This window comes from Lonchura striata, chromosome 1 (assembly GCF_046129695.1).
Source record: "Lonchura striata isolate bLonStr1 chromosome 1, bLonStr1.mat, whole genome shotgun sequence".
In the NCBI taxonomy this organism is placed as follows: domain Eukaryota; kingdom Metazoa; phylum Chordata; class Aves; order Passeriformes; family Estrildidae; genus Lonchura; species Lonchura striata.
In genome coordinates this window covers 102,760,556-102,779,516 of record NC_134603.1, presented here as the reverse complement: position 1 = coordinate 102,779,516, position 18,961 = coordinate 102,760,556, and positions in this window count along the sequence as shown.

The window sequence follows — 18,961 nt, the reverse complement described above, 5'->3', positions numbered from 1 at the left end:
AAGGGTTGTTTCACCATTATGTTTGAGTTATTGCATGCCATGCCTGTAAAAGTTTAAAAACTTTTTTAAACCCCCATTGTTCAGTAGATTTAAGCAGATTTTCTATATTCTATCCTAAGAATGCAATAAGTTGTCAGCTTACAGGAGGAAAAAGTCAAACTGCTTCTATACCTTTATATGGAAAAGTGTCCTGTAGATTAGAGTTGTAGGATAATTTTAAGAAGGTATATTTTTTTACTTCAGCTTGGCCATAAATTCCCTAAAGCATTTGAGCATTCTGTGACTCAGTTTGCTAGTCTGCTATCATCAGCAATCATACTGCATGATATCCTGGCACATTCTTTGCATTATGCAAGTAATTTTAAATCACTGTATGAAATTCTAATCAACATCTTCTCTAAGTTCAAATCTTCTTTCATTTGGGCTTCAGGGACTACCCTTTTCATGTTCCTGAAGTCTAAATTTGCTCATTAAGATTCAGCAGAAAATGTGCAGACTTGACTTTGATATTCTTCTTCCTAAGAAGCCTTGACATCATAGAAAACATCTGATATTAGAGTCTAAAATATTCAGCTACCCAAGAGCTTTTCTTCTGAAGAAGAATTTTGCGTAAGAATTAACTGTAAAGTTGAAAAGCCTATCGGAAAAGTACAGAGTAGCACTTAATCAGTTTCAGTTGCACTTACTTCAGATGTCAAAGTTCTTGTGCTTCTAAGGTAAACTTAAAAGCTGTTTTTTCTCTGATACATCCAGTTCTGTGTGAGTTCTTGACCAGTAAAGGTAACTGAAAGGATTTGTGATGGATCAAGTAAGTAGAAATTGGTTTGTCATATCAAAACAGAGAAAACTATTTGGGCTTGTAAGCAGGACATCTCACCCCCCATAAGAACTTAAGTTGTTAACCAGTCAGGCAACTTAAACAGGAGTAGCTGGCTTGTAGAGAGTTATTTCCATGCCTTGGAGTTAATACTGGTCTTCCAACTGCCAATAAACATCTCGCTGTTGAAGTGAGAGCTGGCAAGATAGGTTGGATTTCTGACTGACAGACACTCTCACTTTTCAAACTACAAAAGCCACACCAAACTTTCACAATGCAGAAATCTTCTATACATTTTCCTGGAAATGTGGGGAGCTTTTCCCTTGAGTTAGGGATGCCTGCTTTGCTTTGCAGTTACTTTCCAGGGCTTACATGAAGGAATCTGTGTACATTACTGTCATTTCATTTTCACTCCTAATCAATACTATTTTTTTTTGGTAGCTTTATTATAGATACCTTGATAGAGTGCAGTGTTATGCTGTAATCTATTAGTAGTTCTTTACTTTTATACTTTGTATAAGTAATTCTGATCAAGATCTTTATCTGTTGTCTCTTGTCTGTTTAATAAATAATTCATTTTTATAAATAGACCTGATCTGCCATCCTTAGAACTTGCCAAAGTGATTTCTTAAATTTAAACTGTTCTCAAAATCTGAGCCTAAGGCAGGGCTTGTTTAAAGCTCCCACTCATCCTGTGACAGGCTAAAGTGAGTCTTCAGATGATTTTTCTCATCTTTCATTGTTTTATTATTTTAAACCCTCAATGCTGTGTGATAGGCTTGGTGAAAATGTTGGGCTACACTGAAGACTTTAGGGCACCCAAGAGAGTGGGGAGCTAGAGGTGCCTGCTGAGCATGAGGCTATTTAGTCCTGCTGAGAGCTCAGTTAAAGTGGACAGCATCATGATAAAGGTTGACTTCTGCAAAAGGAGGAGTTAATTGTTCTACTGGATCAGCAATGTATTGAATCAACTGAGTGTGGCAATTGGGCAAGAGTCTGCTGCCCACCCTGACATGATTCAGTGGGTCAGTTAATACTTCAAGAAGTTGTTCTATAGACAAAGGTATGTTTTCTAAAGCTGCACTACAGGAATCATTAAACACATTGTGTATTGTGTCTTAGAACATAAGTTCAGTTTCTGACACTGATCTTGTGTTATGGAGGAAGAGCAAAGACAAAATGAGTTGCTTCCCCATTTTTGGATGCATATCATATGGAATATGGTATCATATTCCATACATTTTGGCTGATAATTGGGTGATGTCAGTATTCTGTATAGAATGCACAGGTTGGTCTAGGAAATTTTCATCATGGGAAATTTAATCACTTTCTATCCTAGGCTTAATATTTATTCAGCTGGAGTCTTTTAAGCAGCACTGTTTGATTATTTTGCTATTGAGTAGACTACCACAGTGGTTTTCTGCTTGCTGAGGAGAATTCCTGATTGTAATACAAGGCAGCTGGAAGTGCAAATGATCTCGTGAATAAAAATATCACAATGGATTTCTTGCTTCTGAAATGATGTAATTTAGCATTCAAATACTGTGTGTATGCAGTCACCTTATAAATACAGTGCCATCTCTGCAGGTTGGTTGCCCTGGTCCTTGTCTACGCTATTTGACAGCAGTTTGGAAAACTACTTGCAGAAAAATTCTTACCTAATGCTGAACAAGGGTGATTATCTAAATGAGGAAGAATCTCTCTGAGAAGCTAGTTTCCCGTCTCCTGTTGTACAGTTCTGACCTCTTATTCAGGCAGTATAATTTTACCCCTGTCTGTAAATGCTAGCCATAACATCAGGGTCTCTTACTCTCTGGAAAGCTTCCTCCTCAAGTGCATCTTTGCCAAAATCTTGCTGTAAATCAACTGTTGTACTTTCAAAACAACTTTAACAAGACTAGTAAAAAAATAAGTATCTCATGTAGGGAATGACTCTTTAATTATATACTTTTGGGACTGTCTACTTATTCTACTGTGCCATGAAAGATTAATTTACTTTTGGAATTAGTAATATCCATAGATTATGTTTTTTTCTGTTCAAGACAATGTGTGCTTTCTTTTACTGTAATAAAATATTAAATTATGCAGAAAAAAGGATATCTGAAGTGTCTGAGGCATCAAATGTAGAAGAGAATAGAGTATGTGAGAAGTTCTAAGAGAAGTTAATGAGTCATAGTGGGAACAACCTAAATTTAGCCTTTAAGTCCTTCCATAAATGGGGATCATAATAAATTTTTGCAATCGAGCAGTTCTTAGGGGTTCTGGTAAGTTCTGATGGCAACATTCACCCAGGAGTCTGTAATGTGAATGGACAAGGCTGCCAGTGGCATCTGCTCCTGGATTGTGCTTAGGACCAGTCATGGTGCAGGAGTCAGAAATGTGCTGAGAGGAGGCTGATACCCCTCCAGCCTGAAGGAGCTGCCAGAGGTAGAGATGTAGTAGTATAGTTAAGGGCTAGGATGAGGCAGGAGCTGCAGAGGGCACTTGAATTGTTGGTAGGGATTTTCTGCCCTTGCTTTTAGTCAGATCCCAGTAAAATTTAAATCCAGTTAGATTGGCAAGGTCATGATATCTTGGTGTCTGATAGCCGTAACGTCACATTTAGCAAGATGTCCTCTGGATGACATGTTCCAAACAGATTTATCTGTTTCTGGTGAGAACGATGGATGGGAGCCACAATAAATAAGTTTTGATTTTTTTAAAAATCAGTTTAAGTGAAACTTTTTAAAAATGAGTAATTGTCTCACATTTTATCATGTTGTGTTTGCAATAATGTAGTAGCATGGGAAGTTGCAGATGATGACAGTGTTTTTATTGTGTAGGACCCATTCAGTAGCAGCTATTTTTGCACATGCTGGCATAAGAAACACTGAAGCACTTTTCAGTGTGTCCAACTCTAGTTTGTCTCTATTGAGTCTTCATCTGGAATTTTTTCAAAGTCATGAAGATCTTTAGTTAAGCAAAGCCAAAGCTGGGAAGCATTTTCGCTATGTCTCCATGAACATTTCAGCCAATAATATATTTCTGGCATAGCTTAGTTCTATGCTGTGCAGACTTTTATTCTCTCTGCAGTATCAAAAGACTTTCTAGTGATGTGCTAAGAGAAGTATGTTCCATTTTCATTATTTCATAATCATTCTTTCTGTCTTTTCTCCTTCTCCCCTTCATTCACTGCTCACCACTCCCCTCTGAATATATGCATTGGAGCGAGTGCTTATTTTTGAATTGTGTACCGACTCTCAGTCATTATCTGCAAACACATTGTGCTGTGTATGTGTTAAAGTATGTGCTCTGTATATCCTGTGAAAGCTACCCAGGTCTTTGTTCATCCTTAGTTCCTGGAGGAGTTCATTATCTGGTATCAAGCTAAGGAAAACATTTTCCTTCAGAGGCAAGCTTTCCAGGACATTTTCAGTGGTGCAAAGAGAATCACTGAGATAGGAAGGGACCTTTCAGATAATCTAATCCAGTTCCCCTGCTCCAGCGCTGGTTGCTCCATGACCTTCCTAGGGATTGATTGCGTCTAACAAGCCTGTGGTTTTCCAGATCCTACTTCTTGTTATCCAAAGTTGATTACATGGTTAAAATGAGAACTAGAACCTTGAAGAGTGAGATTTACTTTTTTCCAATCTTCAGAAACCTCTTCTGATTGACATGGTCTTTCAAAGTTAATCAAGAACATCTTTTTAATGCTGTAGGCTTTGTGCCTGGGTATTTTATGGTGTTGCAGTCTAATCCAGAGATGAAGCCAATATAAACTACTGTTTGGCTAAATCATGTTACCCTGCCAAAGAGGACATACTTCTAAATGCTTGGCTTGGGCAGAAGTGATACTCACAGAAGCAGCACTGAGTTCCTTAGCAGCAGTGAAAGTGCAGTGGCCACTGCCATCTTGGTCCAAGAGCAGCCACATGGCCAGGACCACGTGGCTGAGACTGGGGCAGCCGGGGTTGCCCTGGTGGCCACAGCTATTTTGGCATGGCTCACAATGATCTTTATGTCCTTAGCCACTTTTAGCCAGCCATGCTGTGAACAGAAGGGCAAATGTGGCGACAGCAGCTTTTCCATTTTGGCAGTCCACATGAAGAGAGGTGCTGAGTGGAGCCGGTGGCCGGCATGATCCGCGTGGTGCCAGCAGGGACCACGTGACCAGCAGTGAGAGTTATGGCAAGCAATTCCCCAGACAGAATCAGTCCTTCAGTGTTGCAGAACTGTATAACATCTTTTCAATTAATAGAATTTGAGAACAAATGAACCTATGTACACCAGTTGTCTTCCGAGTCAAGGAAAAAGTGAAGACACATGAGTTTCCCTGTAATTCATGAAGTGCATGATGGGATGCAGCATTCACCCGCACCCCATGAGAAAAAGGCAAAGGTGTGATCGGGTGGGAGGCTTGAACAGAGAGAGAGAACCCTTGCTTCCAGAGATAGAAGAAGACCCTTGCTTTTATACTAGAACAGCTCACCCTTATAAACAAAACCTATTATGAGAAACACAGCTCATTATTTAAAATTTTTGTGAAAGCTTATTAAGGGATAAAAGGGATAAAATCCAGTGCTTGGATGCTTGGCTATTTGCCAAAAGCACCCCGGTGCCTTAAACCATATTCCTATATACTGTTACATTACAGTGTGTATATGCATATTCATAAGAGTTTATGCATATTCAAATGTTCTTCTGAGTTTACATGTTCTTTTGCTTGGTTTTAACCTTAGACTTGTCTTCATGCCATCTTGTAGATGAAACAAATATATTTTATTCCTTCTTGTGGTTCCATCCTGTTTTATTTTAACTTCCTGATAATGAGGGTTAATAAATCTTGTTCTGTTATCTTGTCTTTCTGATAAGATAGTCCCCAAATGTGGGAAATCACCTGATTATTTTAATTCTTTTACACCATTTTCTGAGTAACACGAAAAAGCATTTCAACATTAAACAATGTCTATTATGCTACGGACTAAAATAGTATATATTACACTACTATTTATAAAAGCTATATGATGCATACATAAACTGACAGATTATACTATATCAAAAGAAGCAATTACAAATTGTACTGTATCAGAATTGTTGTGATCAATAATCACTTGCAAAAAAAAAAGTTAATACATAAATGTGAAAGCCAATAACTATATTTGTTATTTATAACACCATGAACTAAATGGCCCATGAAAAAAAGCAGTTGTGGGAAGACTGCTTTGCCCATGGGAAGGACTTCACATTGCAGCAGATTTGGGCAGGACTGCTACTCATCAAAATTAGAACCACAGGGTTCATAGATAACTGTCTCCTATGGGAAGGACCCCATAGCATAGCAAAAGAGACTCTTCTCCCTAAATGAACTAAAGAAGAAGAATTTTTAGAAATTACAAACTGACTAAAACCCCCATGTTTTTGTCTCCCTGCACTGTCAGTGGGGCGGGGGATTGGAGGGGGAAGGAAACTAAAACTAAATGTTTTAGTTCTCATTGTCTTTGAATTCTGTTTATAAATTTTTCTGTACACCTTTTGAAGTTTTGAGTCTGTTTTGCCCCTAGAATGTTTTATCCTAATCCTTATCTCACCCCATTATCACGATTTGACACTGGCGCAATGCCAGTGCCCCCATGAAAATACACCTTGCCCAAATAAGTGCTATGAGATGCGACCAGAAACAGAGCAGAGCAGGCTCGAGCTTAGAAATAAAGGGGGGAACCACCAATTTTATTAACCTACAATTATAATAAGAGGAACATACAGAATTCAGAATGAAAACCTTCCAAAACATTCCTCCTCCCCCCACCCAATTTCCAACGAAACACAGTGAGACAAAAACCCTGGACTCTCAATCAAGTTACCACCTTTCAGATAATCAATACTCAGTCCATCCAGGGAGAGAGGAGTCTCTCTTGCACCATAGATCCCCCAGGAAACACAGTTGCAACCTCTATGTGTTTCCATGACACACATGGCACTGCCTGGAGAAAATCTGCCAGTGTGACATCCTCCTTCCATGTACAGTGTTCTCACCACTGTGCATGGACCAAGACTGCTCACAGGGTTCCTTTTAAGGATGCTGTGCCAAGGACCAGAACAACAGTTTCTCATTTTGGGACAGCAGTCTCCCCCATCTTCTCCTCCCCTGGGGCCAAGGGTTTTGAGAACAGACACTTCCCCCAGGACCCTGAACTTCCTAAGCAGTCGCCAATGGATCAATGCAGAATGACGAGATGGGCCTTGCTTGTTTATCCAAGGATCGTTTATTATAACAGAGGGGCGAAACTAAAAACACCCATAACTCACATGCAGAACAGAGGCAAGGCCCATGAACAAAGGCAGGGTAGTGGATTTTAAGGGACATGACCAGGGTGGGAACTAATAACAATGAGACTGGAGAGGAACACATGGCAGAGATTACATGTTTAAACCAATAGAGAGTGACAGGGGAAGGCAACAGTTGAACTAAGCCAATGAGGTACCGAAGGATACATAAATGATAGGGAATTCTCTGGAACAAGGGTAGGTATAAGGGAGGACTGACAGCAGGGAGTAAAACCAATGCCTCAGGGGGGTGGTACAAAACCAACTATTGAAAACAATAAAGAGAAAACACACTGCAAAAAAACTTACACTGAGCATGTGAATGTCATTCATCTTTTTTGCTTTGCATATGATACAGAGGTTTGTTCCAGAAAATGCTGAGCTGTGCAGCTGAAATTGCTGTGGGCAAAAGACAGCTACAGTATTGTTACTCAAACTATACCCCTTTTTTTTTTGGAAGTGCTTATCTCCACTACTACGTCACACAAATAATATGCAGCTAATTTGAAGACAAACTTCACAACCAAAAGAGAAATTAAGCTGGGATTATAATGGCTCCATTCAAAGCTGCATTCATGACTCTTCTTATACGCATTCATCAGGTACAGTCACTTTTCCCATGGTCTCTGTAATGAAATTTGGGGTTAATGAATCAGAGGGAACATTTCTCCATTCAAATTTGTTCTAAGTAGCAGATCTATTTTGATGTTGAAATCAATTAAAATGCTTTGAAGAAGCAGGAAGGTGATCTGAAATAACTCTTCAGTGGAACCTCCGTCATTGCTACATAAAGGTGAGTGTCCTGTGTTCAGGCATGAAGTCCACAGGTACTCTGTGTTAGTGACTGGTGTCAGGCAGGTGTGTCAGCAGAAAACCAGCATTTGTGTGTGTCTCTGACATGCTCTGTATGAGCTGAGGGCAGCAGGCTCCCCTTCCCACCCCATGATGTCAGATGCTGCCCCATTTACTGCAATGACAGCTGCCTTAAGGGACACATGCCAGCCTTGCCTGTGCACAAGGTCCCCTACCTTATGCTGTTTGATCTTCTTCATTTGGTACCAGCTGTGCCAGGATGCTAAACTCTCACCAGCGAAGGAGCCAGTAAAAGCAATTTAGCATTCCTACTCTAAGCATGAAGGAGAAGTGAAGCACAATCCTCGTTCCGTGTACTCAGTGTAGAAAATTTGGATCCTTATTTCTCTCATGCCAAGATTTGTCCCTGGGTTTGTTTCTTTTTCTACCCACCCACTGCATCTCACTGTAGCAGGAATCTGGCTGGCTTCTCCTTGGTTTTAAGCATGGAGGGTGGAGGTGATGCACTAGAAGGGAGCATTGCAGTCCTTCTGAGACAACCATCATTGCTCCACTGTTGTTAATCTTTCATTGGCATGAGAAATGTCATTTAATTGGGAGCAAATAGAATTAATGATTTCATTCAGCCAAAATCTCTCATTGAGAATTTCACTGCAACACTTTCAGCTCCTCAGACTACTGGATGGTACAACAGAAGCCCATAATTAATATAGCTGCAATGCTGAGAAGCCAACTGTTCAATTCCTGCTCCATTTCAAATGGCCAATAAAACTCATAAAATGATAGATGGTTTGGTTTCAGAAGGATGGTGAAAGGAAAATTAGCTGATGCTAATTCTGAGAACCCTGGACACCAAAACGGCCTTAGAGACCTAGAAATGAAACAACACACTTTTGAGATAATATTAAAATAGGAGGTAATACAAAGGCTGTTTTTTATTGGAGGCCTCCAGGGGCAAATACAGAAAATGCTCACCTCTGCATGGGGTGAATATAGTTTTAAAAGCTTAGCAAATTTGCATAATTGACAAAATCCCCAATTAGAGACATAAGTGGTGAGGTAATTCCCACATGACTCAACCCTTTTCAAAATTGTCCCCCCTTAGATAGGTACTAAACTTAGTTTATGAAAATGTGTCTCAAAGAGCTGCTTTCAACCTTGGTTCCCAGGAAGAACCAAGATAGGATAGGTGCCTTGGAATCCCCAGCTTGAAGCCTCTAAAATGATCTTTGTCTTTCTGCCTATCACGGTAGGGAAAAGTACTATGAATAAAATAATAGGCTATAGAGCTACAATATATTTGTAAAGTATACAGAGAATATATAAAAGGAAAAAGGCAAAAATCAATTTGGCATCAGCTTGATACACACATAAGGTCCCATCATTCAAATCCGCTCCTCTGTTACCTGCTGACCAGTGCTACAATGCACTAAATATATTCACATCATTAGTTCTTATCAGCACATGACTTGTGTTCTCATCTGCATAATACTAAAAAAAAATCACTGAATCATTGTCAAGGTAGTTCCAAGAGTCTCACTGCCAGTAAACCTCAGTCAGTAAACCTCAGATCAAGTTCACACAATTTTAGACAACTAATAAAATCTTTCTGATCATTCAACTTTTCCATTTCTCCATAGGCAGATGAATTACCAAAGACTGGTAAGAAGATTTTCCTAATGAAGTTAATTATGCACTTTAGAAGGATCTCTGTAGGGATAGGAAAAATAACACTGGTGATCAGCTTGCTGCCTTTTGTTGTCTTGTCTGTTCTGACATCATACCAGTTCTCAGTCAGCTGCCTTTCTTTTTTCTGTGGCAAGTCATGCATGGCATCTCTCGGCATTAATCAGGGCTGTTCCTAGTATGTTCCTCTCATTTCTGATGTTCCAGTATAGTCATAATCTGATTTATTTATAGTTATGACCTGATTTATTAAGATATTATAATAATATATTGGGACTGCTTCTATGACTACCTTACAAGGGATGCATAAAGTATCTGGACTGTATAAATGCAGTGGTGTAACACATGTGATGATCACCAATCTAAAAATCATGGCATCAAAACTATGTTGGAGATCCTGGGACAATGAAAAATATTCTAAAAATTTAAAACTTCTCAACTGCTGGTCTTCTATAAAATTTGTATGGTTTCACGTTGACATCAGCTTTACTTCTACTTCCATTACAGTTCACCTGCTACCTCTCTTTAAATATTCATTGTGGTCATCTGCCTGAACTGTGCTGACTGAACTAGATACCATAGCTTCATCTGATATGCATCCCAGCCTCTCCTCTTTCTTGCCTTCCATCCTCTGGTCTCTCAGGCACTAAGCAGTATCTACCTGTCTTTTACTTTAAATTGGTGACTTTTCTTGGTGATGACTTTCACTTACCATTTTACAATGTTAGTTTTAAAGTTCACAGTACATATGTCATAGGCAACTGCTGTCATTTGCTTTAGTAGTGTCTGCCCATCCATTTGTCTAAATAGAGTCTAATTTCTGTTCAAAGGGCTTCAAGGAGGGGAGATGAGACCCACCCTTAACAATCTGTGTAAAGGTTTACAAAAGGAATTTGATTTTCTCAACAATCTTAAACCCTGGCCTTGTGCTTTAATTTTGTTCCCTCTAGGACATGATACCATTAGAGGGACTAGGTTTGTACTTCTTTCCAAAAGGAGCATGTGTCACTTTTACTTAGTGACATTGTTTCACTAAGAAAAAGATGTGTCTTTAAACTCACATTAAAGACAAATTTAAAGTATCAGCTGCAGAGAAACTTCAAAGCAAAGCTGTTCATCGTATTTCCAAAGACGACTGCATTAAAGTTGGGTAGTAGCAAAGCCTATGTTAAAATTAAGTGGAGTTGTGTTGCACAGAGCCAAAACACATGGATAGATGCATCCTCTGCCTCAGAGAACAAGATCCTAAACCAAAGCATATTCAAGATAAACAGAAGTTTTCATTTACTTTGATAGCAACTGGGACAGGCCTTGAAGCCCCAGAACTTCAAAGAAGTTTTGTATTTCCCTATGACTGAAATTAAAAATCCATGAAAAGTGTAAGCAATTCCACCTGGTCCTCTACCAAGGGCTGCCTCTTGATCATTTCAGATTACAAAAGAGACCAACATTAACAGGGCATTGATTTGGTTTTGGGAATCAGGCAGTAGGTTTGACACTCTTAACACTCATGTGATCGTATAATTTTCACTCCCTGGGAAAGCTTTTGGGAAAGTTATTTTCCTATCATTTTAATTTTTTCTAAAACAATATTCATACTGTGGGTTGTGTATCTTATTTAGAAAAAATATAATAAATACAGAAAGCAGATCATGTTCCATTGCATTATGCTACACTTCAATAACAGCATAGACAACTTCTTCCTCTCTCTGTTTGAGTGCTGTTAACCTTCTCCAAACTCTTTACATAGGAGTGTTTTTCAAAGTAATGATGTTTGAAAAGATTATGTCAGCAGAGAGGTTTTGTTGATTTGTACTAAATGATAAACTATATCATCTTACTTCCCTTCTGACATCCACAGGCTAAATTTAGAGCCCTGGAATTGGTAGCATTTTTGGATCAAGGTTTGAGTTATATCTCAAAGCATGTGGAAATGTGTCATGTAAATTCTACATGTTGAGCAATATATTGATGAGTCATATAATATAAAGCATGACTTAATTTCAAATCTACATTACACCAGTCTGCTTCAGTCTACTTCTGCTCATCTTTTTCATATTCCATTTCTCCCCGAAAAATCCTACATCTCCATATGTTGCCCTCACCTTTCATTAGGCCCAGATGCAAATAAAACCTCAGCAGCTCAGTCCTGCAAATACTACACTGCATTGCAAAGTTTGGTCTAGATGGACTGAGATAGTTTCTGAAGTTTCCTGAGCCCTGATGTATGGAAAAGGGAGAAAAGACTCAATAACTATGCAGCCCAAACTCCCTCACTTTGTTAGGGTAGCTTTTACCATAAGCAGAGGGAAACTAATAGCAGAGTTTACACAGAATATCCCACACACAGAGGACAAATAGGAAAACAGTTCACTATTGTCTAATTGACTAGGGAGTTGCTGAGCTATCACTCCACTAAAGCACTGGATGAGTCTTAGCAGGCCAAGGACAGGCCTCCATTCCACCTTGTGAGGGGCTGAACCTTCACTTTGCTTTTCGGAGTCCTTGTTTTTCCCTTCTATTTAATATCTTTCCAGGTTACAGTTTTTCCAGTGAAATTTCCTTATTTGCTGCTTACCCTAGGTTCAATGAAGTTGTCTTTGCCTTATGTTTTATTTTGCATATCTCTAGCCAATGTGCTTTCTCACAACGTCTCTTCACATCTCAAAAGCCTGAGCCCAGATTGTGCAGCTGGACTTCATCATATTCAGCCTTCAGGTCATGTAAGGCCCCAACCTGGAAATGAGGATTAAAAACAGGTTCCTCAGAGAAACTCTGACTGTGGACACACTTCTGCCAGTTGCTAAGAAATTCTGAAGACCAGGATGTTTTTCTCATGTGAGCATGGGTGTAGGTAGGCGTCTTTGTGAAACCAGGACTCAGCACCTGATGCCTTAAATCATGATTTTTTTTCTTCTCTCAGTGGGAAGAGCAGGAGGTGAGATTGCTACTACCCACTTGTCTAGTAATAGTCTAGCATTTGGAGCATCTATCCTGCAAGGGGCAATACGAGGTCTGGGACTTGCTTAAAGCCTTGTCTCTCAAATCCCATGAGAGCCCTGTAAGTGGCAGTCTGGAGGGTAGTAATTCTGCAGTCTGTGGCAACAGCCATGCCTGGATTTTGAGGAGCTGCCTGCACACATAGGGCTGCCCTGACAGAGCTCATAAACAGCTTTGAAGCAACCCATGCCCCAGCATAGCTCCCTGCAGGGCTATGGCCAAGACTAAGAGGGAGTCTCCTGGCATTAGGTAGATCTCACTTCCTCTCAGTAGCAAGGAAATCCTACAAATAGACCAAAAATATGCAATCAGGCTGGAATTTCCTGAGTTTTAGAGCTGAAGTTTTACATACTCAGAAATCTGAGTATGCTGGCTTTCCAAGTCTATTTGACAAGGGTTGGAGGGATCATTTCAGAGGAAACTCAATATGAATGGTTAACAGCTTTAGTCCTCATGAAGAAAATTGTTATCTCTAACCTTCCCATGAATTCTTAACACATTATTAAATATTTCCTCCAAGTTTTTAATCCTATTTCTGCCCCAGGGTTTAAACTGAGGGGACAGAAGTACCTGGTCATGCTACAGATGTATTCCCATGAGCACCTCAACATGGTTCTTGTGGCAGGTTCAGTCACAGACCTTGACTTTTACCTGCAAAATGGAGCTCCAGACAGTTCAGTTCAGTTCTCTTTGCTGCCAGCAAGGTGGAGTAACACAAAGTCAACTTTACACCATGTCTGAGGTGATGTAATGAGAAAATAGATTTCCCAAGAAGACTTCTTCTTTTTCAAAAATACCCTTAACTTTTAAGCTTGCTTTTGGATTTTATTTTAGCAGATACTAGCTAACAGGAGGAAGGGATATTTTTTTGGCAGACATGTAGAGAAAGATGAGAAGAAACTTGTTTTTCCCTTGATATATAGAACAGGTGAAGGCTTCAAAGACTTTTTCATGGGTAGAATACAAACTATACTGCCACAGTTAGCTTTGTGTGTATCACTGCTTTGACCCATGCCTCTGCACCACTTCTCAGCAGTCCTTTTGTTCTCCTTGTTAAGGTGTGTGTCAGCCGGTGCATGTCAGCTCTGATGTAGTGATACTACTGACACCTGCACTCAGTCTACTAACACTCTTAAATTTATTTATTGCACATTTACTATTCTGCTAACCTTGATCAAAAATTCCTCCCTTGACATTGAAGGGGACATGATTAGAGCTTTTGCTTCAAAAGAAAAGTAGGATGGTTCTTGAAAATACTGGGTTTGAACAAAGCTACACTGAGGGGAAGAGAAACCTGGGCACAGTGAAAAATATTCCAGCAGGTTCTGCTCATGTATTTTCTGAAAATCTTTACCCCATCTACAGAAAGTCTTATTCTAGAACAGCACCAAGAAGAGCTGCCTGAACCTTCATTCTGCTTTCTAACCTTGATCCTCATTTTCCTTGGCATGACAAATTTTATTCTAGTTTCCCTGTTTTATGGGTGTTCAGGGACTACAGAGTAGTATATGAAGTCCATGACCTCTCTCTACAAAGCAATGCATTCATTATTGATTACACAAGATGCATTCATCTAAAGGCATTTGCAGTTAAAAAAAAATTAATTGATATGTCAAAGTTATTAATTCATTGTTAGTTAAGATTTACCAAAGGCTTTCCTTCAGAAAGCACATTTTTGAGACCTACAGTCAGGAGATATTATTGTGTAATTAGCTCTCTCACCTTCTGTATGTCATTTCTGAGATACAACAGAGAGAAGAGTAGCAATGTGTGAACACTTCTCAACACTGTTTTGAAGAGGGGAAAAGGAAGAGAGAAGGTGTTGAAATTTAATTTTCATTTTTACCAAGGCTGCCTCTGATAAAAGCTAAAAGAAGTTGCAAAAAGATGCGTCTAAAATAAGACTAGTGTAAGATTATTAGCTAAAGACTTCTTTTCCCCACAGTGTGAGAAAAATCAGTCTCGCATGCCAAGGACTAGGAAGAGTTTGGTTCCTATAAGTAACTGTTACAGCAACTGTTAGCATCCAAAGTGTCTTTTCATCTAATGATAGAAATAGTTCAAATTTCCTTCTAGAGGCAGTCACTGGATGAGTGGAGTGTTTACTGTCATGCATTTATAATAACATGGAACAGATCAGAAATGGAGACTGGGGGAGGACCAAAGAAAGATCTGCTGCAATTTCGATACAAAGACTATTTTGCCTCCAACACCTGCTGTTTGTTTGTAGTTATTTAAATGCTGCAGAAGTCTTTCTGGGAAAAAAAAACAAACAAACAAACAAAACAAAACTAACAATTTAAAAAAACTCACCAGAACAAGATGTGTGCATAATGCCATTAGCAGCCAATTCATGAGCGAAGAGTAACTTAGGGAATCATATTGGTGCCATGCATGCCAAGACCCCTTCACAAATGCCTAACCTGAGAGAGAAACTCACCACTGGTGAGGTATTCCCCCCAAAAAAGGCAAGATTGTGCTGGAATGGCTTTAAAGAAAAATGCAAATAGACTAACTGTTACAATATTAATTTTTATTGTTATGCAAACCAAAAGGTGTGCATTTCTAGATAATACTGTAAATACTCAAAATTTTGTAAGTATATTTGATAGGAAAGAGAAAAAGAAGGGTATGGAAAATTGCATGTGGGCAGATAAACTTTTTAACTGAGACTGACTTTTCTTTCAGGAAATATCCAAAGGATATTCTACAGAAAGTCTTTCTGTGCCTTTTACTTGACAGTTAAAAAGGAAGATATTTCTGGTTCTGGCCTGTGTCCTTCTGACTGAGAGGATGAAATGTGCCAAGCACATTTAAGTTCCAATTTTTCAAAAACAATTTTCAATGATCTTTTGATGCTGACCTCAGATAGACTAAGGGAGCCTGAATTTTGACTCAAAGTGATTGGTACTTACTGTGTGGTGGGTGTCTTTCTTATTTAGGTGGGACAGCTCATGTTATCAGTATAATTCTCTAAAATTCATCTTCACTGCAGCTCACTGTACTTTTAGTCACAAATAGCATCAGGAGGAGGCCAAGCAGAGCACAAGTACCTTGATCAGCATTAATTCCTAATGCTGGAATCAGTATTTCATGCACAACCTATCAAAGCACTGTTGCCATCTAAATGATGAATAGAAAGCCAATTTCTTTGCACAGGTCCCTTTGCAACAAGTCCAAATTGCCAGTTATCCTTGGTGAAGGAGTGAGGGAACGTGGAACCCTACAACTCTGTCCATGCTGAAACTCATTCTTGGATCTCAAGAAACCTTGTCCTTCTTATCACACTAGTCTTTTCCTTAAGTTTGTATTTTATTGACATGTCCCACCAACTATGTAAAAAGTAAAATAGACTGGTATTAACTAAATGATATTTAGTTCTTCACTCCTCCTAACCACACCTGCCAATACAAAAGGATTTTGGATTTCTTGTCATGTCTACTTGCACTGCGTCAAACCTGAAAAGATTCTCCCAAAGGCAGTAGTAGTTCCAGGAATTCTCTCTCAAAAAGTTTTTTTCCTATTTGAAGTTTTATCTAATTCCTGTGATTTCAGGGAAGAGGACTTGGAGGAGGGAAGGAACATAACCTCCTCCCCCAAAAATCCAGCATGGACCTCCAAGTCCTGTGGGTGTTATTCAGGAATTAATTTCTTATGGAAATATCACTGGTGCTTTTTCTGTGTGCGAGCTCTGCAGCCCTTCCTTAGTCATACTTTCCCATGAAAAGCTCATTTTATGTAGCTTCAGAGCCTGGGGTGTCAACCCAGAAATTTGCTGATTGAAGTCAGCAGGACAGACTTTCCAGCGTAACAAGTGAGGCCATTGCTGAACACCACCTACCTGTATGTAGCTCTGTGAAGCCAGATACAGATTCAAATAATGAAAATTTCAGATTCAAATAATGAAGCTGAAATCAAAGGGCACCTTTTAGATAAAATGCTTCCCCGTGATGGGACTGGTCTTCTGTGCCAGAATGTAAGTACCAGTTCAACATGCATTAGCATTTTAATGGATGAGAGGTGTTGATCTGAAGGTATGGTAATGAAGGAAAATGCGGAAAAAAAAAAAAAATCTGTATTTGTCTTCAATAAGAAGAATTTTAATTAAAAATAAAGGTCTAAATATTAAAATATAGAACGTGTATGGGTTTTAATTTAGGATGTTTATGAAAATTTTCTTAGATTTTTACAGGATTTAGAACTCCATTTATTTTATAAAAACATTTTTCTTTTGATGCATGTTTTCCACTGTTCCTTACTTTCCTTTTGAGTGAGACAGACAGCTCTCCCCTCTCTGACTCACATCCACAAGTCAGTAAGACTTAGAGAAATTGCACAGATAATTTAGACAGTCTTTTGCTGCCCATTACATGCTGACCTAAACTGCAAGTATAGTACCAAGTTGTCACATATAAAAGAAGATTTAAAATTCAAATCCTGTACACCTGAAACCTTTCATTTTTTCATATTGTTTTCCCATGTTTGCTATTCTATTAGTCCCATCTCGCCTTGTATTTTTGTCCATCCATTCTGCCTCCCCAAATCCAAACTTCAGTGCAATTTCAACTCTCAGGCTGCCCTACAGTTTCATTTCCTGCTCCAATTTTCCACTTCACTGAATATTAAAGTGCTTATAATGGGGATATCTTTTATGTGCTATGTCTGTAGTGTGAATTGTGAGTGTCCATATGCTGTTATTTGTAAAGGTGCAAGTCTCTTGTTACTCTGTAGCAGTAGATATCTGTATTTTAATTAATATCACAATGGAGATGGCTGCAAGATACCTGCCAATTTTTTCTATCATCAATATTGTAAAATTGACTCCTATGGACCAGTATCTTTAAATTTTACTGCTTTACATAAATGAAGAGTGATCAGAATAGCAGAAATGTTGCAGGAGAATGGATTGCAAGCAACTTTGCCCCTGATGAGTTGCAGCTGTACTAATTACCAAAGAGGAGGAACAGCCTTGCCCTTAATGGGTCCACAGCTATGCCCTGTGTGGATGGGTGTTATAAAAGAGTGGGTTAGCCAGCTGAGAGGAGGGTTTGTTGTGAAGACTGTCAGAGTCTGCTGGCAAGAGTCTGCTGGCTGTGCTGTGAGGAAGGGTTAGGCTTGTTGCTTGAAGAAACAAGTGTCCCATCTTATTTCTACCTCTAATGTGAGGTCTACAGTGACAAAATAGTCTGTAGCGTGATGATAAACCATGCTGTTGATGAGCCAGAAATTATCCAGATTTCTTCTCTTTCTCACTAGTATTTTTGTTGAACAGGGATCAACAGCTGGAAAAAAGTGGTGACATAGCAGTTGTACTAATATTTACTGTCTCCCTTCCCCTTTAAAGTTTCTATGTTGAAAAATCACAACTCCCTTAGGAGCATTTTTCTATGAATGCTATTCAGGAGGGAAACTAAAGTGAAATCTCATTTTAAAATAACACCAAATAAACAATAACAAGAAAATAGGGAGAAAATGGGGTAAATTGTATTAAAGGATTATTAATTTTAAATATCTTCTATTTCAGATTAAAGCATGAGCAATATACAGAGAAAAAATTTCTTTGAAGCACATCTTAATGGAGAAAATGTCATATGCAACAGACAGACTGTATGGAGCGAATAGTCTGATCATTTGCTGATAATTACTTTCTAAAATCTAGTTGATGGAGAGCAACACACACATTGATAAACCAGTTGATGAAAAAGCATTGGCTGCTGTCAAAGGCCATTAAATGGGGCACAGCCAGTGCAGGTCAGCTGACTGAGGAGAAAGAGACTGCCTGACTAAGAACACATCTTCATTTTCCTCACCCACTGGCATGAAAAAGCATTTTTGGGCTTGGTGATGAGGGTTCTACTACTGTATCAGACAACAAGGATCTAAAAGGCACAAGAGAGTTTCCTCCCTCCCTCTCCTAGCCCAAAGTCAATCAAATCCACTCTATTCTGCTAGTACTTTCTACCTTTGTTATCCTTTGGTGAAGAAAGTGCATGAGTAATCAGTTAAGAACACCTCTTTTCATGATTTTTTAAAAATCACTCTTAAAGTGGTGGAATCAGAAGCCAAACTGGCCAGAAAGATATACTCTGGAGATGTGAAAAAATACTCCAAAGAATTTGGGAGCTCTATGCACACTGAGATTTTGTTTTGATCTTTCACCAGTTTAGCAGCATGGTAAGACACTACTGTAATCTTTAAGACAAATCATTTCTTTGGTTGCTGTGATATGTTTTCTTTGGTTTTCTGCATTAGTTTTGGGTTTGGGGTTTTTTGTGTGATTACTTTTTTCTTTTTAAATAATATTTAAGTGAGAATTAAGTAAGTACCTACTCTTACTAAACA